The 27733-nt window shown below is 35.5% G+C and overlaps 1 protein-coding gene across 3 annotated transcripts in view; it reads right to left on the bottom strand.

The window, feature by feature from the left end:
• Window positions 1–27733, bottom strand: part of rerea (arginine-glutamic acid dipeptide (RE) repeats a) — a 365998-nt gene that overhangs the window by 288619 nt on the left and 49646 nt on the right. The window lies entirely within an intron of this gene.

The raw sequence follows: 27733 nt of genomic DNA on the forward strand, positions 1-27733 counted from the left end.
AGCACTGCCAGATACATGAAGATTTTACTCTAATATTGAATGCTTGTTGAGAAGCCTTAGGCTGTACAAAATATAGGTCAAAACCACAATCAAAAATTTGGACTGGAATGAGACAAGTTTAAACTTTAGTCCCTGGCCCTACAGATTCAGTCTCCAGAGACAAGACTTATGCTAAAATTACAGCTGCCATTAACCAACCACATTTATAGTAATATACCAGAGACCTACAGCAGATGTGTTTATATGCACCAACCGTGACTGTTAATTAAATAAAGAAGGGGTCAAGGTGAGAGAGAAATAAAGGACAAGAAAGGCAAGGGACAGTAAAAACACTCTAGGGTGATCAGACCATGAAATTAAAAGAAAAACTATCTTTCATTATTTATCACAGGGATTGGCAGACATTTCTACCACTTTTGAGAAAAGTGATAATATTCCATTCAATGTACATGCATTTGACTCATGTTTTAACAAAAAACCTTTAAAAACTGCTTAACAAAGAGATCATTTACTAAGTGCAAAGAGTTGATTCCAATTACTAGCCAATTGATTGTTGATTTTCAATTAAGAAACAGGAATCAAACAAGTCAAAAATTATATAACATAAGGCAGAGATTATGAAATGACAAGGTAACTGAAGATTACATCAGTAGGTCATTCAACATGGACTGCCTCTAGCACTGACCAAGGTCTTGCATACTCATGATTGTGAAATCATCACCAATAAAACATAAAGTAAGAATTTAACATGAGTTTGAACTTTTCCTAACTGGTACTTTTCTTGTTAAGCTGGCAGCACATTACAGAACTTCTAGTTAGGGGGAAAGTCAGACTTAATGGCTGCATTTGCTGATCTCTTCATGTTGAAGATGTCAAAATTACGCAACTAGGATAATTGAAAAAAAGTCTCCATGACTATTCAACAGCACAGTTTCAAAATTTCCAGAGGAACATGAGCACACTCAATTTTTTGACAGCCAATAAAATGCTGACTAACTGAGCCACTGCTCTATGAATGCCTTCCAGGAAGGCAGGTTCAGCTGTAATCTCGACCCATGTTTTTTTCCATTCAGTCTTGGTGCATAAAACATGAGAGATCAGAAAAACGAGCCTCTCTACTGTTTGCACAGTCCAATTCACTCATGTCTCTTCTTATTCCTCATAGCTTCAATACATGCATTGTACTTCTGGGTGAGTACTCATTGGTTGTCAGCTTTCCCACACATACACAGAGACCACCCCTGCAATTTAAGACAAAAATCAACCCCATTCCATTTTATCGGTGTGGGTCCAAGACTGGTTGGACTAAGTCACTGGATATGTCAGACTACACGACTGATTATCACAACAGAATGCCACGAGTGCTCAGACTCACAAAGATATTGTAATGTGCCATGACTGCCCCAACTTGGAAATGAAATCTGCAAGTGAAAATCGCTGAAAAAAGCATGTAGTGTGACAGAGACAGTTTTTGACTCTAAAATCAGCTACATAACATTAATTTTCTCAACAGGAAAAGAAATTTTAGACTAATCTATTCACCTCTATTCGCCTATACTATTTACATGAAAGTAATAACATTTTCCTTTATTTTAAATGCTCTTAAGAGAACAAGACACAGAACACCATGAAAGTTATACACAAATGTTTTCAGGATTGCTCTGGATACAGTTTGTCTTAAGTTGATGTGTGTGCACTTTGATCCACCTTAAGCATGACTAAATGCATGAAAAGATAGTCAACTGCTTCACTATGAACATAATGCTAATGCTTACCTGCAAAGTAAATGTTTTTCTGCTCAGTACCAAGAAAGTGAGAACTGTTGCAAAATGCCATGAAATGCCTCACTGGTCAAGACTCCAGTGTGTAAAACAATAACCTGAATCACATAATAGAATGTCAAGGTTCAAGATACTGTTGTAATTAAATGCATTTTGAGTTGCCATGTAAAAAAAAAAAAAAAAAAAGTACAAAAAATATAGCTGGCAATTTACTAACAAGCCTGCAAGCACAGGTCATTAGCATGTTGATCATTTTTCCCTTGGTATTCCCAGTAAAATAAATGATGTACCACAAAAAATGCCTAACAGGCTTATTACAAAGTGCACGACTAACAAGGCAAAAGCATATATACAGCAGGTATATAAAATTTATTTTGGAAGGATTGCTTTTTGTAAGGGACAAACAATTAAGATGGTTTCTTTTTTGTTTTTAAACTTGTTTGAGAACTCTGGCTGAAATTTGCTGCTAGGTTTATTTGATTGTTGCTCTGTATAGGTGGATGAAAAAGTAGGAGTGACAGAGTGGTTAACAAAGGCATCGATATCTCTAATAACAATAAAACAGCAACCCTAAAAGCTTCACTGGAGTCTTTATTACTTGTCAACAAAACTGGTAAAATGAGAGGTGATTTAAAAGGGTTGAAGACAAGCTTAAGCTGGAGTGCTTCTGTTGATGGATAGGAATGTGCAAACTGCATTTTAAAATAATACGGTTCACCTTTTATGATTAATTTTTTAAAGGCATTACAGATGTGCAATAACAAAGCCACAATAGAAGACTAATAATAAAAGAGAAAGTATAATGAACAGAAAGTAAGAACTAAAACACACAGAGGAGGAAACATAATTAAAATAGTTATTTTTGCAAAACTTCTGGAACCTACAGCTAAATTTTCAAAAAGGCTCAGTTACATTACACAACTTTTCCAGCGATTTTCAGTCACAGACTTCATTTCCATAATCTTACTGAGTCAGAGGCAGTTGCTTGGGACTAATAAAAATCTTTTCGACAAAATCAAACCTGTTAAGTCATAGGGATGCTGTGTATGTGTGTGTGTGTGTGTGTGAGAGCTGAGAACTAACAAGAGTTCAGCTAGAAATACAACGGATGCAATGCAACTATGGGGAATAAGGAACACAGGTGTTTTGGACTGCACAAAAAGAATAGAGGCTTCTCTGTCCGATATCTCAAATTTTATGTACCACAAGAAAATGTAAAAAAGGTCAGAGAAGCCTTTAAAATTGTCATACCTGGAAAGCATTGAAACAACAATAGCACTGTCAGAAAAATGGGCAAACTGTGCTGAAAAGTCATCATGGAGACACGTAATTTGTAATTCTTCACTCACTTTACTTGAGACATGGAAGAACTTAATACCACCTAAATTTTTATATATAGTACATGGAGCACATTACAAGTCCTACACAAAGATTTATATTTACTACTGTAATATCCCTCCAAAAAATCTCAGACAAAATGACAGAGGGTAGTGACACAAACTAAGCTGCATCAAAGAGGACTTGAAATAATACATCTATAAATAATGTTTGGAACAGTTAAAAATACACACCACAAGGATCCTATCTTCATGGTGTATTTATTGAAAGAGGATTGAATCCAACATAAATATGTAAAAAAAAAAATTTAATTTGTGCAAAACATGATTTTTCATTGCCTGCCTTTTTACCATGCTTATATTAACTTCACCTGTTTGTTGTCTATTACAAATCTTGTAATCAATATTTAACCCACTTCCTACTGTCCAAATGACTTGAAATTTGGAAACACTTATGACGAGAATACATGAATCAATAATCAGTTTCACTAATTGATCAATTAACCCATGTTAATTAAGAAATGAAATTTTCATATGAAGAATAGTTCAAGATTTCACCAATAGATGGCACTTGTAACAGAGAAATATTAAAGGGTTAAAATATTGATTACAAAATTATACTAAAACAAACACAAGACTAAAAAGTTGAAAATAATATATATATATATATATATATATATATATATATATATATAAAAGCGTGGGGGTTTTGCAAAAATCAACATTCATGAGAGTGTATGAGAGACTTATTTTTTACTTTTTAGTAAACTTTTTAACTTAATATAAGCATGGTTTTTAAAAAGTATTTTTTTATATATAAATATATATTATTTAAACCTAAACTTACCGACCTGTACCGTAAGCCTGCAAAGATTTTGTGTATTTGTTTTACATACCAAAACACCAACACCATTCTGGTCTCACATCCTAGCATTATCTCTTTTAAATAGTTGAACTTCAAAAATAATTCATTATGTGGAAACTAGATGTTTTAGAGTTTTATTTCTGTAATATATTTCTTAAAATAATTCCTGAAAAATAGGCTGTTAAATTTACTCCAGTGCATCTTGATAAATACTGCATGAAACTGGCATGTAAGTGGTTCAGAGAAGAGCAAAGTGGCTATTGAGAAAAATTACTCTTCTCTTAAAAACAGAAATTTTGTATGTTTACATGCTTGTTTCCTTTTCACTTCAAAATACTGTACATGATTATACCTCACAAACTTGTATACTCATAGATAGATAGATAGATAGATAGATAGATAGATAGATAGATAGATAGATAGATAGATAGATAGATAGATAGATAGATAGATAGATACTTTATTAATCCCAAGGGGAAATTCACATTCTCAAACACAACATTCAGCTTAAGTGATGTGATCAAAGCAATATGCTCAGTCACTGGTGACATAAAACACTTTTTTATAGTATTTATTGCTAATTGCAATTAATGTGTTCCTTACTAGCATATTTCCTATCACATTAGCATGTACCTTACTACAGTACATACAAAATAATACAGTGGTGAGCACACTTCACTACTTATAGAACTAGTTCACATAAAATCAAGCAAACCACTGAGCAGTCCGCATTCTATGGCCTAGGCTTCTGTTAACAGACAGCTATTCTTGTCAAGCACACAAATCTTGCAGAAACCACAGATCATTCAGCACTGAGAACCCTTTTTCACAATGTGCAGTTGGAACACAGAAAAAGGGCTTTACCAAAGTAAACAAAATGCAAATGTCCCACATGTTTGCTTCTGCTCCTTATCAACATATAATGGTATGATTAACTATCAAAGTGTAACAAGATAAGCAGTGCATCAAGACCTCTGAAAAAGATGCAAATAATGTGCAAGGTCAAAGTAGGTGAAAAATACAATAAACAGTGGTTTTAGTGTTTTGGTATTTACCTTCTCATATGCAGTACTCTGAGCAAAATTTGTTGCAACTTTGGTCATACCTTAAATTTTTTTTTACATTGCAGACTCTTCTCCCACACAACCTTGCTATAATAAAAAATCTAATATGGAAATGCTAGACATCCTTTACATGTTGACTATATATTTCTGTTATTAAATTAATAAATCAATTTATTGAAATGCCTTTTTGCATTACACTCCCAACAACATCTGCCCCACAGCAGGCACCAACCCTAAACAAGATTCTGTTCATCATTGATTCCTACATTCATTCGTATTGGGCACATTTAAAGCTCCTAATCAACCTAAAATCATTGCACCCCCAGGCAGAAATTTCAATACTGCACAAAGCAACCTAGGTCACTATAACTGACAGATGGCAACATTAATCAATGCCATCCATATTTTAAACCAAATGTACTAAACAAGCTGCAGCTGGCAGAAGACAATTACATTGGACAATATCATATCTGTGCATAAAGCTACTGTCTAGTGGAACAGACATGGAATATCAGCTCTCTCATGCTGACATAATGTACAAGCTACTATAGAAAGTTCAGCAGTATAACACTTGTCATCACCAAATCTGTTCTGATGAAGGAGATTATGAAATAAAGGCCAGTTATAGAACTGGCACTTGCTCACGGTAGCTCTCTCTGTTCTTTTTAATTTATTTTAAAATGTCAACATTAGCCCCACTGGTGTCTCTTTATGTAAAAATAATTACAATTGAGAACATCTGGGGCTGCATTTAAAATAAATGGATTGTTCTCATCTGGAGCACTTCTTGAAAAATGTAACAAAACAAAACAAAAAAAAACTCATGACATTAAACTACCCAACGCATCACTTGTTAAAGTATTTCTAAGGAAATAAAGAAAAACAAGTGGCTGGTAAGGTGACAGCTTTAGAGACCTAGGTTAAGACCTCAGCATAGGCACTGTGGGTTGAGTCTGCGTAATTTAATCATGTCTACATAGGTTTTTTTCCCCCAACATCACAAAGATCTGCAGACTGGGGTGAGTGGCAATTCTAAATTTGCTTCATATGGGCAAAAATGCATTGTGATGGAATGGAACCTTATTAATTCTACCTTCCTGCCTTAGGTACCATGAATCTCTAATAGTGTTCTACTAGGGGGCTCCGCCCCCTGCTCGCTTCGCTCGCCAACCCCTGGCGTTGGGGCATGACAAAGAGTGAGATGTATGAATTAGATATAGAATAGTGTGCAGGTTTGGATGATGCCTATATAAATACAAAATAGAGTGTTTGGCATAGAGTAATGTTTTATTGGAATATTTCTCTGTATACAACATTAGTAGTAAAGATGGTGTCTTGTCTTTGAATGAGTGTTCCTTGGCATGGATCATTTTTAATTTTAACTTTAATGTGAGATGAACGTCGAACACATGAGAAGGCAAAATAAAGTTGTGCATGTCCAAAAACGGGTTCAGAGAGGTAGATGCCAACCTTGTCCATGTTGAATAACATCGTGTGTTATGGTGTTGACGACTAACCGTGTGCCATTGCATAAAGCCTGTTTAGTGTTAAGGTTTCTTAATAGTATGATTATTGTTCCGTTTTTAAGGGTAAGGTTGTGTTGTGGTCATTCGTCCGGGTTAATAGTGTTCAAATATTCTAATGGGAAATTCAGATGTTCATTGTCGTCATCAGAGTCAACTTTGTCAGAGCTTAGAAAGAGCCGTGTCTCTCCAGGAAGTAATGAAATGACCTGGTTAATAATGTGATTAACATTAATATTTTTTGGACATAATATAGTGCGTTGTGTTAACCACATATGCGAAAGCAGTATGGGCCATCGCCTTTTGGTGTCCTGTTATGTTCTCTGGTAGATGCAAAAGCAAATGAACTATTGTAGGATCTAATGTAGTTCATAAAGTTTTTACTTTCAGGCACATCCTTAGTTAGAAGCTTCTGTAGATATTCAGGATATGAATGTAAAGGAGGCAGTCTAATCTGCCCCTTTTGACAACAACGTGTAAATTCATTATTTGTATTGCCAGTTGTTTCTTCTGTGAAGTTAAGTGAATGACAATGATTGCAAATGACATTCATTAATCCCAATGAATTTTCCTCAATAGTGGACTCATTATTGAAAGCGTTGTCAGCCAACTGGCGTAAGCGTTCAGCAGACGTCTGGTGTTGATGTCTGCGACGGGCATGTTTTGCTTGTGGTGTTTGAGTGCCGCGTTGTTGCATGTCCATTATTTGTGACGCGCTATTTTTGAGTTTTAATTGATCCGCCTCTGCTTTGCGCAAAGTCCGTTTCACTCTACGTCGTGCATTGTTTGTATCGTGCCTTGTCCGTTTTTGTATGTCGGTCAGTTGAGCTTTCTGCTTTTTGAGTCCTGCTTGCTTGTTTTCTGGCCGGTCATATGCGCGTTGCTTTGCTCCCTTTTTTGTATGTCCGAGACGCAAGCTCTTTCTTTTGAAATCGTGCTTGTTTTGATGCAGCACTTTGAGACGCGCGCTGTATGCATCTACGTTCAATGTGTCTGTTCATTTGGGCACGTCTCTGTAACGGGGTTACTTGAGCTTTGCGTTTTTTGATCCGAGACATTTTTTCTCACGTATTTTCCGAAGCGCATTGTATGCGCCGCCGTGTATTCTTTTTGTTTCATTCGTGTTCGTGTGTTTGGTTCCGTTATCCGATCCAAATAGTTTTGTACCCGTGACCGTGTATGCATGACTTGTTTGTTCCTCAGCGTGCGAAATATGGATAAGTATTAAGGAGGATAGCACTCACTGTTAATATGGAGCCTTTTCTCCAGTTGAACGGTTAACAGTGCTTTATTTTAATGAGATCCACCTATGCTGCCTAGTGTGAAGGTTTTGAGATGACGTATGTTTAATATGGACGTTTCCTTTAGATATGTGGCTTTGGGTGTCACTTCTTATTGATTGGGGGGGGTGTGTGGGTGAGGATTGTTGTTGAGCGAGCGTCTTCTTTCGTTTTGTGTTCCAGGGGCTTGTTGAATCCCCCTCTTTGTGTGTGTCCCGTCCGTTGCTTGTAGGGTGTGTGGGGTGGTTTTGTGTTCTTTTTTTTTGTGTTCCAGGGGCTTGTTAAATCCCCCTCTTGGTGTGTATCCCGTCCGCCCTTTCTTGCACCTGCGCAGTACGTCTTTTTGCAGCTACGGCCCATGGCCGGATGTGCCTGCGTCCATCATCCGGTTTAGCATTCTCGGTTAGTAATATGGATTGTAAAACCAATAAAACCACTTGCTTAATGGAACAGTAATAAGTATTGTTAGGACATCAAATGATAAAACACAACTCAAAATAATTTACAGTATTTAAATACTTTATATGCATTTTTCATGGTTTACTTAAAATGAAACAGTAACATGGTTCCAAATAATTTCAGTTAAAAGGAAATAGTAACATGGCTCCAAATGCTGATGTTCCTCATTGCTGTAAGATAAAGCACATTGGTGGTGAAACATGACTGGCAAAATAAATGAAGCATTGCAAGCTTCTCCTTTACAGAGTTACAATTTCTTCACCTGACATCAAGCATTAAGATCAGGATTGAAAGGTAAATAACTGCTTTGAAGAGTGATTCAGTAATCTTGCCTTGAACACAGTCAGAAAAATTATGCAGTACATCTTTGTGCAGCAACATCACTGTCCCTCTACCATCAAATCGACCACTTTGCATTATAAAGGTTGATTTCACTTTCTTTTTTGAAGACATTTAACAATCTAAATCAAAGCACTGACTGATTCACATGAAAGTCCAAATTAGATCACAGTGACAAGATAACCTATATCACTTTTCACACAAAGGCATCCTTTGGATTGGCAAAGCTCAGTATCATCTGGATACAACATTGGTTTAATGCAAAAAAATACAATTAAGAAACTTGCGGAAAAACAAAAAAATGTGATTACTGCGGTAAGAAACACCTTATTTTTGCACCTTTATCCACAGAGGTCGAAACCAGGATTCTGATAGCCATCTAAATTCACTTAGACTATTACAAAAACAGTTAATTTTTATTCAAATTTTAAAAGATTTATAGCCATTTTATTAATTCTACCTACAAAAATAGTTATCATATTTATATTATAACAAACTGCTTGATGGTGACTGGCACCGGGAAACAAAAAAGCTTAATATTTATGAGATGTTGCAGGGTCAGGCTCCAATAACATTACACTGAATTGACTTAACTCTGAAAAAGTCAAATACTGATTAATTGACAAAAGATGGACAAAAGATGAAAGTTCATGTTATAATTGTTTCAGATATTTCACCTAAATAATGGGGCTATAAAGTAGTGCTACCAAGTCACACAACTAGGTGTAACCACTTCTACTACACTTAATGTTGGGAGCATGCTGAGCTCAAAGACGTACAACGTGAACTCAGTAAAGATCAAAAAACTTTTCACTAAGATGACCATTAGCGTCACCTTCGTGTTGTGCTTATGAGCAAACACAGGAGCAAAGAGTTTTAAGAAGGAAGAGTTTACAACAGATGATACATCAATGATTTAAATGTTTATGAGAGAAGATTAAGGGCACTACTGTAATCTATTACAGAAAACCTCCACCATCACTATAAGACTAAACAAAACAATTATTGTAGCTTTAAAAAAAGATGAGGAATATTCCTATGAGTTAATGTCACAATTTGGTTCAAAATAGAAATGAGAATGATTTATTTGATAGTCACTCATAGGTATCCATGTCAATAGTAAATGCAAGAAAACAAACATTTATTTTCCCTTTTTCTTTGTTGAGATAAACACTAGGTCAACTATTGCAACACTGCTCTCAATAGGCGATAATGGCAATCTGGTATGGCTAGGTGCAATGAAAATGACAGTATTTTAAGTTCACACAAAGGTGGCACTTTAAAGTACTGTTAAAATTTCTCACAGATTTCAGAAGACAATCCAGCTTTAATGCCAACAACCAAAGGAACTACTGATGAAAGATCAACTTTCTTTAAGACAAATGATTTTATGGCAGACAAATCACCTATTGGCTTTGTACCAGGCATTCACCCCACATCCTAGCAATGTATATACCATCTAACTATGCTTGAAGTCCTAATGCATGTTTATTCACATGGGTCCAATGGTCTAGACAGCAAGTACCAACTAATGCTTCTAAAACACAGAAAGTCTCCAGGGGCAAACACTCTTCAGATAATTTCAACATTGTTGAATGCACTTTCACTTATAAGCCCACCAAGCTACGCACTCAATACCAGGTCTAATGAGAACACATTCTGTCTGTAGAGTAGTTAGGGCATTCTCTCAGTCTGTGTGGGTTTTTCTTATACTTCTCAAAAGATGTGCATGAGAAGCTGTGCATGATACTGGCTACTCTAAAATGAGCCAGTATGAATAAGCATGGGTGTGAACATAAGCAAACCCTGCAGTGAACCGGTGATACATCTAAGGTGGTTCCTTCCAATCTCACTATTCGCCTCCCTCATCGCCTCCATAAAATTCTAAACTGAATGAAACCAGGTAAAAATAGACAGATGGAAGGATGGATACAAAAATAAAGCACATAATGATATGCAACTAAACCAAAAATATTTACTATAAATGTTTCAAAAATAAACAACATTCACACAAATACACCTATTTAAAGGATTTGTACCTGCAAATACAAAACATTTAAAGTGCTGATTTTTTAAAACAATATTTTACATTATAAAAAGTATTTAGGGTTTAATTTGTTATTTTTTCTTAAATATCTTGTTCAACTCCATTCTCCCGCCTTTACTCTGTTTTACAGTACCTGACCTATTAGTTTAAGTGCAGCAGATAATTAGGCCCCAATGACTCTGACTCATTGAGACAGAATCGATTACCATCAATTTTTACTGTGAACTGGCACATATTTCTAAAACTGCATAACAGGTACATAACAGGTGCAGTACTGCTAGCCACAGACAATAGTCATTGCAGAGCAATAGTGACTATTATTTTTTAATTTCTAAGACTTTCAACTGATTGAAATTAAAAAATGAAAAGTACTCATTTTAAATATGTTGAAATGAGACATATGGCAGTCTAGTGCCACCCTGTGAGTGCCAAGAGCAAGTGCTTTTATTTTTACCAGATGGCAAGAAGCTCAGTGGTTAGTGTTAACCTTTATTAAAAAGGATGGAGGACAGAGGTTAGGGTTAGGGTGTTCAGTTTCACCAGTGATATCATCTCAATTTGCTTTGCTTCCCAAAACTTTAACAAAAATGCACACAAATACACAGTCAAAACAGGAGGAAAAAGACAGATAGATACCAGGAGCATTTTTTATTAATCAGAGCTAGAATCTCAAATAGTAGAGCAACTATAATGCAAAGAACAACAGTTCTACCAAGGTGGTTATTTTACAGGGCTATAACAACACTTGACTAATGCATCAAGATTTTACTCCTGTAGGTGGAAGCTCAGACAACAGAAGCAAACTAAACTCATGACTCATACAGCAACAAGAGTAGAGAGTAACTTGTATACTTTAGAAGAATAGCTACCAAAAATCAGGCATTCTGTTAAGTTTTACAAAATGACATATTTTGTAGATTTGTGACTGAAATGACCACTTGTCAGCATTACTTAATTTTAATATTTTTCAATTTTAAATATACACATAATTTATAAGGTAGCTTTTAGCAGCAAACAGCACCCAGAAATCCCATCACAAAAATATTTCCTTAAATATGTTTATTGTTAAAGTAAATGTGTCAGCAGCAGATCAAATGAGCAAATAACAACTTTTGAGTTTATAATTACAGCCAACATTTTAAGACATAAAACCCAAACTTTTGTTCCAAGTAGAAATGTCAGTCTTGTACAAACGCATCCGTTGCAGACCTAGTATTTGATAATGACCATCTTTCTTGAGTCAGAATCTTATGTCAATAGCCTCACCAACTCTGAGCTGACATTTCAGGCAGCAAAGAGGAAGAAACAGATAAATAAGATGGATCTGAAGTAAAACTCAAAGTAAAAACAAAACTACCCGATTTAGGTTCCTTCAAAGACTTTTGTGAGTATGACAAACTGTATAATTATGAGACATGATGGGTGAGGTTATCTGATAGAAATATTTACTAAATACAAAGTTTATTCCCCAGATTTCACCTTGATTATACTGTATGTTCTGTGCTAAAGAAAAAACACTTTGGGAATTAGGATATTCTTCAATTTTGTCTGCATATTTTCTAAAACAGACTGAACAATATGCAAAGGGAATCTCTGATATGTACACAAACACTTCAAAAATCAGAAATAAATTTTTAGTGATGCAATATGAAACATGAAATCTATGACAGCAATACATAAAAATATTTCATAAATACAAGTAGAATTCTCACTGCAAAAAAAAAAGGCATTTAAAAGTGAGAAATGTAAATCTAAGAAATAAAATCTAATAAGAGGCACATATGCAACCTATCCTGATGCAGAGTGGCACTGTGCAAAATCAGCAATAGTGACTGAATCGGAATTGGGTTGGGAATTTGGGAATCTGAAATACTGCATTAGATGCCACACAAGAGTAAGATAAAAAAAAAAAACAAAACTGCTGTTTTACAAAGTATGACAGTGCTGTTAAGCTTATGGGGAAAAAAAAACTTTGCATTTGACAGGATTGCCTCAAAAGGTTTTTTTCTCCAACTAACTAACTTAACCACAGAATAAGACATAAGCACAGCAAAAGTGTGTCAATGGCTCACAATTTACACAATGAAATGGCAGGAGTTACATGTGGCATGACATAGCTTCAGTATTCTTTGTGGTTTACTGAGAGAGTACTTCAGCTATATACTTCATAGTCTATGAAGGTTAAGGATTGTTTCATTTTGCTTTTCTGTCTTTTACACTATGAGAAGATATTATTTATGAAGGATCGAACAGGTGTTTTGAAATTCCCTAATCTGTTATGCAACTTTTGCATCAGTACTTTTTAGAAACTTTTCTTAGACCTTATTTAATTTGCAATTACATTATGTTAACAATGTACAGTATATTAAAGAAACCAATCTTAGGTACGAATCATAATGTCTATTATAAAAAAAATCTTGGGAGGGAGACGAGACATTATCTTCTCTGAAGACAATTTGAACTCCCGCGAGACAAGGTAGTGAGACAACATTTAAAACAAGTTCATGGATATCTAACCTAACAGTTGCTGGAATGCTTTTGGCAGACAAACTTCATGTGCTCCCAGCTCTTAAAACAACGACAAGCAGCTAATCAGCAGATGATCGGACCGCTTCTCCTTCGCATGCGTTCAGCTCCCACCTCCTTCACAACACGAGGCAGAAACACGAAGTGGCAAAAGGACAGCTGCTGTACAGGCTTTTAAATGATCGACACACAGTGGGACAAACAGAACACGCAGCTCAGCAGTAGCAAGGCAACATGATCTGATGGCATCTCCTTAGCGTGTGTTCAGTCGCCACACCCCTTCACAATGTGAGCAGCGTTATACGTCCAGTGAGAAAGAGATTTAACCACGCCCTGGACCGGAAATAAAGGCCAAGTATTGTTTTTACAAAAGTTTTAAAGTAAAAGTGAAAATAATGCAAATGTAACAATTCCCATGAAAATAACAATCTCTTTAAAATTGTATATCCGGTAAAACAAACCCGGGGGTGAGCAAGCAAAGCGAGCAGGGGGCAGAGCCCCCTAGTACTGCAAAAAAAATTAGCAGTCACTGGTTTACTTTCAGACTCACTTTATACTGTCAGTTTATGCTCAGTGCTACAGGCATAAAGAAACATGATCTTACACTTTACTTGAGACATGAAAAAGAAAACAAAAAAGGTATAGGTCATGGATTGTTTTTAAACTACTATAAAATTGAGCACATGCTTAATTATGGTTTACAAAATGTTAAAGAAAATGCAAAACTGTCTCCAGCAGACCAAGAGAAATAAAATTTGCTAATTTTTATCAACAGTCTGCATTTTGAGAAAGGATATATACTATAACAACTAGCAGAAATTTTAGGAGTGTTTTAACTTTGAAATCATTACCAATGTTTTGGTGAAGAATGCCAACCACCGTCTTTATAGAGTTAGTATTAAAATAATAAGCATTCTTAATGCAGTATGAGAGAGAGGTGAGGGTGCTGATACAGAGCAGCCATTCAGTGTAAAGACACATAAATAATTCATGGACTAACACAGAATTAACTGCGGCCGCCATTATCAGGATGCCTGCCAGGGTTTAAGAATAACTAAAATCGAAGACGAGTGACCATAGGTGAACTTTTTGTAAATGCAAGTGTTACAGTACCTTTGGGAAGAGAGGACCTAAAGGCACTGATATCCTTTACCTGGACAGACTGTTTTGAGAATCCATACAAAGCAAATTTTACAATTAGTGGAAAAATGGGACAATTAAAAACTTATTTGTGCACATCTTAGGTTTTGCGATTTCCTGTGACACAATCCCACTACAATTTAAAAGCTTCTGTGCAGTGATTTAGGCTTTTCTAGCTAGAATTTATTCTGTACTCAAAAGTGCTTTACGAGTTTATTCTACAACTGACAATTCAACTGCCTTCAACAACCTTTTGTTCCCACTTAAGCACTCAATTACCCTGTTACCTAACAGTGGTTTTCCTTCAGAGAGTGCAAATAGCCTATAACTCATATCCAGTCTTTACATTTTTGAATTTAACATTAAATGCTTATACTAAATCCAATGCAAACTGTAATGATATATTGACTCTTTCCTTGATATGATACAAGCTATGGGAGGTATTTTTCTGCAAAAATTAAAACGAAAATTAAAAATCATAAAATGAAAATGCAACCTCTCTTTTGCAAATTCATTTTCAAAGTCTGCACGCAAAAATGCTACAGAAATTAAAATGAAAATTAAATAACACAATTTGCAATTTCATTTTCAAAATCTACACACAAGAATGCTGCAAAATGAAAATGAAATACAGTGATCCCTCGCTATATCGCGCTTCGCCTTTCGCGGCTTCACTCTATCGCGGATTTTATATGTAAGCATATTTAAATATATATCGCAGATTTTTTGCTGGTTCGCGGATTTCTGAGGACAATGGGTCTTTTAATTTCTGGTACATGCTTCCTCAGTTGGTTTGCCCAGTTGATTTCATACAAGGGACGCTATTGGCAGATGGCTGAGAAGCTACCCAACTTACTTTTCTTTCTCTCTCTCTTGCGCTGACTATCTGTGATCCTGACGTAGGGGGTGTGAGCAGGGGGGCTGTTCGCACACCTAGACGATACGGACGCTCGTCTAAAAATGCTGAAAGATTATCTTCACGTTGCTACCTTCTGTGTGCAGCTTTTAAGTATGCTGCACGGTGCTTCGCATACTTAAAAGCTCAAAGGGCACGTATTGATTTTTGACTTTGTTTCTCTCTCTGCTCCTGACGGAGGGGATGTGAGCTGCCGCCTTCAACAGCTTTGTGCCGGCGGTGCTCGCATACTTAAGCCAAACAGCCCTATTGATTTGTTTGCTTTCCTCTCTGTTTCCTTTGAAGAGGAAGATATGTTTGCATTCTTTTAATTGTGAGACAGAACTGTCATCTCTGTCTTGTCATGGAGCACAGTTTAAACTTTTGAAAAAGAGACAAATGTTTGTTTGCAGTGTTTGAATAACGTTCCTGTCTCTCTACAACCTCCTGTGTTTCTGCGCAAATCTGTGACCCAAGCATGACAATATAAAAATAACCATATAAACATATGGTTTCTACTTCGCGGATTTTCTTATTTCGCGGGTGGCTCTGGAACGCAACCCCCGCGATGGAGGAGGGATTACTGTAACCCCATTTGTAATTTTATTTTCACCTGCAAAAATGAAAAGTAAAACGCAAATAAGCACTGGCGCCACCTACTGCTCATTGAATACTCATTTTCCACTTTGCATTTTAATTTTGAAATTCTCAACAAGCAAATAGCATTGGTCAATGGACAATGAACAAAAACAATGTTCAGTTAAGCTGCAAATAAACTATGGCCTGGCCCTTAGAAGGACCAGCATTTTGCAGTGCCTCAACTGAAGATTCTAGCAAGGTAGTATGTCTGCAGTAGTTTGTTTTTGTCCTTTGTGACCTTGACATATGCCTAGGAATCCCAAAGAAGAGCTAAGTTTTGTGTGGCTATGTGAAAAAGCATTTCTAGATCTTACTACAGCGGCTCTTCTTAATCTGTAAACTGTTTTCTCACTGGGAGGATGTTTACGGACAGTAGCTCAGAGAAAAGGAAATAGAAGAACAATCACAAAGCTCACAACCAAATATCCTTGCTAACAATTTAACGCTTCTATTATTTCTGGCTTCCAAGTCAGCTTTAGGTCAGACATAACTGTCCTAAGTTAATATCAGTTATTGTTACTGATGTTTTGCCCCTGTTAAACCAAATGTGAATGGAGAAATTAGCAAAAAGGCTTAATTTTTTAGTTGATAAATCATAAACCAAATAGATCCTAAAACGTTAAGTGCAAAAGATTCTAAAGTTAAATATTTTCTTAACATTAAAAAAAAAAAACTTTTACACAGCTCCACATCGCCTCATAAATTGTAACTAAGAAATGAAAACCTTATGTCGTCCTTTTCAGCTTTCCATTAATTATCTTCACCAGATAAGGGAGCTGGGGCAATACATAAATTAATTTTCCATTTCTATGCTAGCATTGAAGATTAATGTGAAAATTGAAAGCATGCAATATTTATGTTACAAAATGAAAGTTGGTTTATTAAACCATACAGAATGATCGAGTAGGGAAGCACGAGCTTTCCTTTAATGCGCCAGTAAAGTCTTTGTAAATAAATAAATAAATCAAGCATGTAACGATTATTGCACAGATAAAACAAAACAAAGCACTTAACATTCCTGCCTCACTGCAGTTCTACAGCAGCATCAAGTCCTTCATCTAATTCAAACTGATGTCAACATATTTAAAAGGCACCTTTGTTCTTAAAATTAAGACAAAATGACTACCAGCATAGCAATCGACTGTATGAAAATTCTGAAAGGAGTGGGAAGAAAAATATAAAAGATGCAAAGCTTTACAGAAAATGAGTTCAAAGAGAAATCCTCTACCCTGCCACATTTTCAAACAATTAACACTTTTAAGAGAAAGGCACTGAGTAAGCTACCATATGAATGCATGATAAATACACACACGTTTACATACATATAAATGTCTGAGTCCCAGAGTTGCACTTTTTAAGTAACAATGTGCAAAACATAAATTGCAAATAATTTAAAGTATTCGAAATTAGTGATATGAAAATACTATTTTTTAATTTACATACAGAAATACTGTACACAGCGACTCAAATCTAAGAGAAAACATAGAAACCATTTAATCACTCCAGGAAAATACAATATAAAAACATAAAACATTATACTTAAAATTCAAAATAAGACAAATGCTACACTGACTAGGCAAACACCATTGAGGCATAATGTGTTTAATAAATCAAAAACAAATCCATACACCTTTAGGTGTGGGTGACATTTAGAAAATGAATTCATTTGTTGCATACCAGGGACATCACGGTACCAGAATTTTGGTATTCAATACCAATGCCAGTGAGATTTTACGATATTTGAAACCTATTCAATACCATGGCAAAAACTGAAATCCCTGTGTGGATAGCGCTTTGAGTACTGAGAAAAGCTCTATATAAATGTAATGAATAATTATTATTATCATATTTAAATGGCATTTTATTCATTATTCAAGTGAACAACATTGTGACCTTATCTGAAGGATATAAAATATATACATTGAATACAGGCTGAGAATCCCTAATCCAAAATTCCAAAATCTGAAATGTTTCAAAATTCAAAACTTTAACACTGACATGATGGAATAAGCAGCAAACTCCACACTTGACTTCACTTGCCCATGGGGGACTCTGACCAACGTTCCATTCATTTCTATTTTTTTATTTTCCTTTAAACTGATGAGCAGATGTGAATAATACATGAGCTGGTACTTGCAGTTTATGATCGATCTCTTTATTCAATTTTAAAGTGGTACACAAACGATGACCAAAGGAGTGGGCTTCCCGGGTGGAGTTTCGGGAGCCACAGGTGAAAGGTGCTATAATAGTTACGTGACACTTTCAGAAAACTGTGTAGGAGGGGGGGTGAGCAGCACAATTCAAAAGTGCTGTGCGGTGCAGCTTGGAGGGAACACAGGCTCTGATTTTGCCAGTTTGTTATCAGCCATCATCACTGCCAGACATATCTGCATTACTCATTGTGTTCTTTTTCTTCTCTAATTCACTGTGTACAGTAACCTTTTAATCAAATACCAAAAACTAAAAGCCTGCCATTGCTTGCTATTGCAGTTTTAAAAAATGATGTATGTATTCAGCTAATGCTATTCTGAACCAACAATTGTTTCATGCACAAAAGTATTAAAAATATTGAATAAAACTACCTTCAGGTATATATGAAACATTAGTAAATTGTGTTCAGACTTGGGTCCCATCCATAAAATCTCATTACATATATGCACATATTCCAAAATCCAAAAATATCTGAAATACTTCTGGTCACAAACATTTAGGATTAGGGATGCTTAACCTGTAATAACAGCAGCTTAAATAAAACTGGCAAAACTATCAGGTATTTACTCAGTTATCATAAATATCAAAGTACAATGCAGGTGTTAAATTTAAATATGCAGCAAACAGTGTAACACATTAGGGGGATGGAAGGTTATAATCTTGGAGGGATTTCACCATAGTATTTATGAAGAATGACTCTCTTTATCAAGGACTACCTGATCTATCTTACCACGACAAATTCTAAATTTATTCTGACATTTCCTCTCCTGGGGCCTCATGCATAACACCATGCGTAGAATTCACACTAAAACATGGCATAAAGACAAAAGAGGAAATGTTTGTACGCACAAAAAAATCCAGATGCATAAATCTGTGCGTTCACCAACTTCCACGTTCTTCCGCTCCATAAATCCCGGTCAGCGTGAAAAGTAACGCACATGCACGCGTTAGGAGAAGCTCGAAAGCTCAAGTTCACAAAGTCGCACAGTGCCCAAAATAAAAAAGAAGTTGTCACATATCAAAGTCGCAGTGAAAAGGCAAGTCGTAGCCCACCTTCTGAGTGTCATATGAAAGCTTATTAGGGTACAGAGAAAAAAAAAATAGGCACACAGTGGGGAAAAAAAAGCATGAAATGTAAACTTTAATCTCAAATTTGCACTTTAATCACATAGTTTATTTTGTCATTAAAGTAGAACATCATAAACTTCATCTTAAAATCGTTTAATTTACTAGTTTCTCAAATCCTATCGTAACTAAAGTAACATGTTAAATGCTTTGTTTTCTATTTGATCTTCTATGTGCTCTGTGTGTGTGTGAATCACTACGTTCTTCTTATACGGGCTTTCTCTTCCTCCGACAAGACACAGAATCAGTGCTGTGGATTAACCATATAAGCAAAGTAAGCACATGCTTAGGGCATCAAGGGTAAAGGGGGCACCACAAAAATTTTTCATGGCTGAATTTATCACATAAATTATTAAATTTATAGCCATTTTCAAAATTTAATGAAAAATGAATAATGCCTCCCTGTACCTCCCTATGCCGTCACTGTTCGTAGATGGCGCCTTACACAGTGCGTTCTGCATACTGGTGCCATCTATGATGGAGAATTCCCGTTTCATGGTGATTCCCTTAAACACCATGTTATGTCAAAATATTGTGAAAATAATTTGATTCAAAACAATATGTTTTTATATTTTTAAATAATAGTTAATAGTTGATTAAAAATTATTATCACGTAATTGTTGTGTTTCGTGAATTATCTGTTAACTTAAAATAAATTTCTAATGCGTAGAAAGCGTTATTTTCTGTTTTAAGCAAAAACAAAAAATCATCCCAGTTCGAGGAAAAAATATTCTGTAAGTCTATTTAATTCTATTCTTGGATATTTTTAAATTCATTTACATTATGTAAAAGTGAAAATCGTACAGCTGATTACAATTGGATAAAACTGTTTATAACTTTTTTACTGATAAAGATTTATTAACAAAATTTTCACAAAATATTCATTAAATCTTGTACTAAGAATATGTGTAAATAGATTTGCTAAACTGACACAAAAGCCATAAATAAATTAAATAATCAAAATGGTAAATCTACGGTTTTCATGTCAAAATGAAAACCGTACATTTAAAAAAAAAACCTTTAAAATCGACCCCAAACGTTAAAATTTGTAAAATTTCGGATGCCATTTTCTCTTCAAGTAATGATAAAAATGCGATCAGATCTTTATCGAAAAGCAGTGCCACACAAAATACATTTTTAAATCAATTCTAGGGTTAAAGTCAATTTCTACAGGTTTTGGTAGGAGATTGGATAATTTGTAGTCCTTAGAATAATGGCAGATAAAAATTAATATTTGTAGCCATTTAAGCCACTTTGTAGTCACTTTGAGACCTAAAACATCCTTAAATATGAGAAGTAAACAATTTCAAAAAGCTGAAACAAAATCTGTGCTAATTGATATTTTGGAATTTGGTTTGCTTCATCAAAAACTAGAGATTTTCACAAAAATTTTGGTCCTAGTCTCATTTTGATACGACAATTTTCACGACCCCTAGGTACTATAACAATTAAAGTTGTTCGGTTTACGACATGGAGGCGGCAGTTTTGCAGTTTTTAATGCATATAACCGCTCTAAGCATTACATTGCTGTACGACTTTAACTGTCATGAATTTTTACCATTTTTATTATTTCATTTATTTATGGCTTTTGCATTCATTATTTAGCTAATCTTTTACACACATTCTTAATATAAGGTTTAAAGAATATTCTGTGAAAATTTTGTAACTATATCTCTTAGTAAAAAAGTTATCTCTATTATGTATGGAAGCAGATGCGTTACATAAGATTGATTATGAAGATCTAATCAAAGAGTTTGCAAGGAAAAAAGTAGGAGAAAATTATTAAGATAAAAATAAAATGAAGCATACAAAAGTAAATATTATTTTCCTTCTTACTATAAGTATGTTTTGTTTAATTTCGAATTTTCGATAATAAAATTTTATTTTCTAGTTTGTTATTGTTTTAATATTTTGAATTACTAGTGTAAGGGGGCACCAAAATTACTTAGAACTTAGGGCATCTAAGAGTCTTAATCCGGCCCTGCACAGAATCCATTACAATCATAATATTACAGCTCTCTGAATAATTAAAATACTGAGATGTATACTTGATATCATTTTCATGATGATAGGAGTTAAAGCATGTTATTAAACATGGGAACATGGTGGCGCAGTGATTGTTCATGCCTCACGCAAGATGCTTGCTCTGTCATGTGCGACCTTCGATGAAATAAATTTATTGCAACAGTGTTGTCTCTTTCAAAACGTACTAACCCCCAGTTCCTGTCCTTACTTTTCTTTCTCCAAATACCCAATCACCACACAATCAGCTCTGTAATAGATGTTAAGCCATCAGTAAGCTTAGAACGCCGATTCTTCAAAACTTTTAAGGAACATTGAAATATCTTCGTAGTACATGTTTAATTATTCTATCCTTCCAGTGTCGCACCAGCTCCAGCAAGAATACAGCGTGAGGCATGAATAATCTGTGAACGGAGCACTCTTTGCTAGCACTGTGACACCTTGTCCTCACATGTTTAATTATTAACAATATATATATTATTTAAATGAAGTTAAAGTTTTATCTGTATAATATAATAAACATATTTTGCTGCATTTCATCTTAAAAATGATATTGTCATCATATGTAAATACGTGCTTTATAAAGTGGCTCAGGTTGTGCAATATTATAACTGTATCGCAAGTTTACAGTGAGGTAATTGTACTTATAGGTACAAACAGTTCTACAAGGAGCACTTGGACTGATTGAGTGCATTTATAGTTCTTGGAATGAAACTACTTCTGAACCGCAAGCTCCGTACAGGAAAGTCTCTGAAGCGTTTGCTGTGTGAGAAAAGTTCAATAGACAGCATGGCTGAGGCAGCGTGTGTTTGATGCTGTACAGTAATCCCTCCTCCATCGCAGGGGTTGCGTTCCAGAACCCCCCGCGAAAGGTGAAAATCCGCGAAGTAGAAACCATATGTTCATATGGTTCTTTTTATATATTTTAAGCCCTTATAAACTCTCCCACACTATTATAAACATTTCCCGCACAATTATACAGCATAAACCCTTTGTATTCTCTTAGATGTTAGGTAAGATTCGTTGAAATTATGTGTGTAAACACACAGTTTATATACAGTAAAACCTAAATATTAAAGATATCGAGCGTCTCCGATATCACATATGTTACAGCCATTACGACAGACAGGCCACCAGCAATGAATACGTACAATGCAAGAAAAACTGTACACAGTAAAATGTGTGTACAGTGACACTAAACTATGTACATGTAATAAGTACTGTACGTAGATAATTAATTATGGTTACTCACCAACAATGACACGACGACTTGTCTGATAATGATGAGTTTAATTTTACTGCACAACAAAGGATAGCGTTACAGCTCTTCCACAGGAGCCTCTTCAGGCGACTGTGTAGCACCGCCGTTGTTGTTCTTCCAGCACTCTTCAATCCAAATCCCTAAAGCAGATTCCATCCAGACTACTGCCTTATCACGTCCACTTGCAACTCGTTTTGCACCCTAGATAAAGGACACTGCGGCCATAGATCTTATATGCTTTTCCTCCTTTTTAAATAAAAAGAATCGTGGACTCATTGATGCCGTAATGGTGTCCTGCAGCAGTGTAGCTGTTCCCTTCCTTCAACATATCCAAAACTTTTACCTTTTCTGCAATCATTTGCATCTTCTGTTGGCGCTTGGACATGGCCCCTGAAGCAGTAGCAGGAACACGTTAATGCTGAATGAGTGAGATGAGACTTCCTGGTTAATGCAGCACTCCGTTGCTGAGCCATTCAGCACACAGGAACTTAACTGTGTGCTCTGATTAGGTAGCTTCTCAGTCATCCGCCAATAGCGTCCCTTGTATGAAATCATCTGGGCAAACCAACTGAGGAAGCATGTACCAGAAGTAAAAAAGACCCATTGTCCGCAGAAACCCGCGAAGCAGCGAAAAATCTGCGGTATATATTTAGATATGCTTACATATAAAATCCGCGATAGAGTGAAGCCGCGGAAGTCGAAGCGCGATATAGCGAGGGATTACTGTATACCGATAATTCTCTTTCTGATCAAGTGCTGTAGAGCTGTGATTCCCCACTCAGATACAGTGATATAAATACTCAGAGTGGTGCAGTGAGAGTAATATGGAAAAAGATGATCCGCTGTGGCAACCCCTAATGGGAGCGGCTGAAAGAAGAAGAAAAAGGTGCAGTGAGAGTAACAACGCTAAAGCAGTTATGGTATTTATAATAGTTTGACCATTCTGTGGACCATTACATTGTTACAGGTTAATTACAATCCGATGTATTAAACTAATAAACAATATGCAGTTTATTTCAGTGTATTTATAAAGCCGCGTCAGGGATGTGGATCTAAAAAAGAAAGGGAAACCACACTGTAACAGTAGCACTGCTTCGACGCTGGGAGCCACCAGTTTGCAAAACCGAGCGGAGAATTTGTGTACGCCAAGGTTTTAGTTAGCGTGAAAATGTGTGTGGCTTTATGCCAAGTTTAGGTTTTATACATCGTGATTTGAGCGTGGAAACGGGCTTACACAACATTTTTGTGCATACAGACCATTTATACTTGAGGCCCCAGGAGACATGCTTTGTGGTCTAAAGCACTGGACATTCAGTAGTAGCAAAAGGTGTCTGCGGTGTAGAAAAGCCAAACAGCCACAACATTTAAAAATAGTCTCGATTTTATCTTGCTAGAGCTGTTGTTACCACTGCCTGTGTGAAGATTCCTTCCATAGTCCATTAGTATTTGCAGAACTGCATATGTGTGCAAAGTTTCAATCACGACCACAAAGTATATACTCTGGTTAGAAAATGGATAGATGCTTGAATGGACATTTGTAGACAAGCTCATTGCAATCAGTAAATAAACACAAATTCACTGCTTCTTTATTAGAACTGTATAGGACATTCTATCAAAAAAGCCATTAATTTCAAATCATCATTACCTCTTCCAAATATGTCAAACTGCAAATTAAACAATTACAACTCTTTCTGGATTTTATTTTTAACAATACGCACAATTCCTACAATTGCATTAACACTCTCCTAACTCAAACACAAAACATTTCCAGGCATGACTTTTGCAGTTTTTCTTTTCAACATGTGTTAATGCAGTGCTGTAACATCAATACTATAAGCCTTTTTTTTGACATTTTTACACACATTTTCTCATGTTATTATTGTGCTTTCCAAAGTACATGAATTTTTCTACTTGCAGTTATGCATGACTGCAGTACTGACTTTCATTCAGTACCACCCATACTATAAAAAAGCAGGTACTGTTTCGTTTTCAGAATTTTGATATCGACTTGGTACCAAAGTGTTGATACTTGCAACATCCTCATTGCACACACATCCACAATGTAAAATGTTTTGCCTATTTATTAATGCTTTGTTTAGACTTTCAAATGCTTGATCTGTTTCAATTCTGCTTTACATTTATGCATTTTAATTTGCCACAAACACATTTGATTCACTTTCACTAAACACTATAACCACAACAAGAAATTAAATTGCTCTAAAAATGATATTGCACTACTTCCTTAAGCCAATGTCACATCACATAACTTATAGTCAGAGGGGATGTCAAATATGATGACTTAAGTTGCTGATCTTCTCACCAGAGGATGTCAGATTATGCAACTAGAAATTGCAGGGCCTGTGAAACTAAACGACTGCATGACAACTTTCCATAACAGTTTCACATTTCCAAAGTATTATGAGCTTGCCACTTTTTCTAACAGCCAGATCCTTTCTGCCAGACAGAACTGGTGCCTGCACAAAGGCATTTTTTCCCCCATTTTGTCATGGTACACGAAAAATGCATCATCAGATAAACTAGTCTCTCTTCTGTTTCTCAGATCAAAAACACTTTATTCCTAGCTGCATTAACTGCATTGTACTTCCAAATGAGCCCACTCCTATGACTTAAGAGAAAATCAGACCTGTTTGACCTGTTGTTTTGTCTAGGCAAACCACAGACTGGATGGACCGAGTCACTGAGTATGTCAGACTATGAGATTGGTAGTCCTGGGAGTGTGCCATAACTGCCTCTGACTCACTAAGATTATGAAAATTAAGTCTACTGCTGAAAATCACTGGAAATGTTGTGAAATGGCCTTAAGTGTCACTTACTACCAAGATTTGCTTTTAGTAACAATAATGGGCTGTTGTGGACTTGACACATGTGGCAGGGTTGTAAATAATATTTCTATTAGGTAACTTCTACCATTTCTAGTTTTCAGTCAAGATAAATTGTACTCAGTGCTCTTTGCCAACTAGGTTTTATTACACTAGCTGTGGTAAAATTAGTAATGCAGTTCCAAATTATCTGTCATTTAAGGGTTACATTCTAAAAACTTTATAGAACCAACTAAGCCACAACCAAAAAGGTGGAGTGCCGTCTCCAAGGCATAAGCAACTGCGCTGGTTTATGGAAGGTTGCCAGTTAATGTTCCACTAATGCCAGAAGAGATCCTTCTCTATTGGGCCTTTGAGCAAGACCCTCAACCTGAAAATTGCCCCTTGGGCACTGTACAATGGCTGACCCTGTGCTCTTACCTCCAAAGGTCATGCAAAAACACAATTTCTCCCCAGGGATTAATATATCATACCAAATACCAAAATAAAACACAGAATAGCAGAAATCAACAGTTATATGTCTATTTCCATGAAGTAAAACTTAACACATTAACCAATAATGGGGACAGAGAGGCTACCACCATCCTTGGTTTGCTAATAATCAAATCTGTGCTTTATATACATTGTGAATGGCTATATTTAGTCTATGCCTAATCAATTATTCATAAGCAGATCATTTTTGCTTAGCCAGTGGAAAATCAAACAGCCTGTACCAGTAGTTATGCTGCACTGAAACAAAAATCAGAAATAAGCAAGCAAGTCTGACTAGGGGCTGTGAAGGTTAATATCACAAACTATTTCAATAAATTTAATATCCAAGAAAAACACTTATAGAAACAAATAGTATATTGACTAATAAAGTATTCACCTTGCCATGATAAGCTTCATAAAAGACTGGGAAATTATCATGAATGGACAGGTAATTTATACCACAAAATAAGCACACATTTATAGTGTGTGTATGTAACACACATTAAATCATAATTAATATTCATCACCCTGAAAATTCTTTTTAATAATATTACTCGCTAATAAAGGTCTTCATTTATTACTATAAACTAAATGACAGATAGCAGGACAAGGCTAATGCGAGTCTTTTTTTGCCCCATCTTTAGAGACTTAAAAACTGATTTCTATACATAAGAATTCAATTATATATCACAAGTGTGATTTTTTTTTTGTATGTTAATTTTTTTAAACTAATTTTAATTTGGTTTTTTTTGCTTGTAATTATTTCCTTGAAATCTTGTAAAGTACTTTGAGCAACATCCTTTGTATGAAAATCCATCCATCCATCATCCAACCCACTATATCCTAACTACAGTGTCACAGGGGTCTGCCGGAGCCAATCCCAGCCAACACAGAGCGCAAGGCAGGAAACAAACCCTGGGCAGGGTGCCAGCCCACCACAGTGTATGAAAATTTACTAAAATACCAGCACACAAGGTCATTCTTTCAACGGTGCTATCATACATTTACAATTGAAGTTAATGGTTACATTTTAATTAAGAATAACATCTTGCCAACTTTCTAGTAATACAGAATATAATAGCCTTATATGACTTTTTGCAACATCAATCTTGTGGTGTTTGACAAAAATATCAAACAGATAATCCTTTCTGAACACAATACAAGTCAGCAAGAAGCATCTGTACTTAACTTTAATGAACTCTCTCATGTACCAAAAATAGAACCCTTGATAAAGATACATCACTTTGGGTTACATTTATTTGTCTGATAATCTGCCCCACATGTGCACAACATATTGAAACTATAGGCAGGGATATGCAATAGTTGTGGGATATATTGTAAATATTCAACTAGGAATTAGATGCAGGCTTGCAATCATCACCAAACAATCAGGAGGAGGAAGAAAAAAAAAAAGTTTTGTTGTTCTACCAGCTAATTTACTTAGTCTAAGATACTTTGAATAGACATAATGTTAGAACTGTTAATTTGGTGTTTTTAATGGTGCTGAATAAAGTCACTGTGTACTGTTTTGTTTTTTTCTGGATCACCGAATATAAACTACACAGATATACTGTATTTATATTCAAATACCTCATATAACTCAAGCCAAAAGTAAAAACAGAACAATTTACAGTATACATCAAAATGTAGTAAAAATCTAAAAAAAAGTTCCAAAGTTGACGTAAAACAACAAACATTCTGTAAAATACAGCTTCTTCACAATTAGCATTCCAATGCCCTAACAAAGTAATTTATATCATATATTGTATCATATCTGTATAAATCAATGACTGAATGCCTAGGGTGCAAACTATAAACCTTAAACCATGTATTGACCTCTTGTCAGAATCATCTCAAAACTCAAAAATATAATTACAGTTAAAGGCTACCTCTAACAAGAATGAGAAA

This window comes from Erpetoichthys calabaricus, chromosome 8, assembly GCF_900747795.2.
Source record: "Erpetoichthys calabaricus chromosome 8, fErpCal1.3, whole genome shotgun sequence".
In the NCBI taxonomy this organism is placed as follows: Eukaryota; Metazoa; Chordata; class Cladistia; order Polypteriformes; family Polypteridae; genus Erpetoichthys; species Erpetoichthys calabaricus.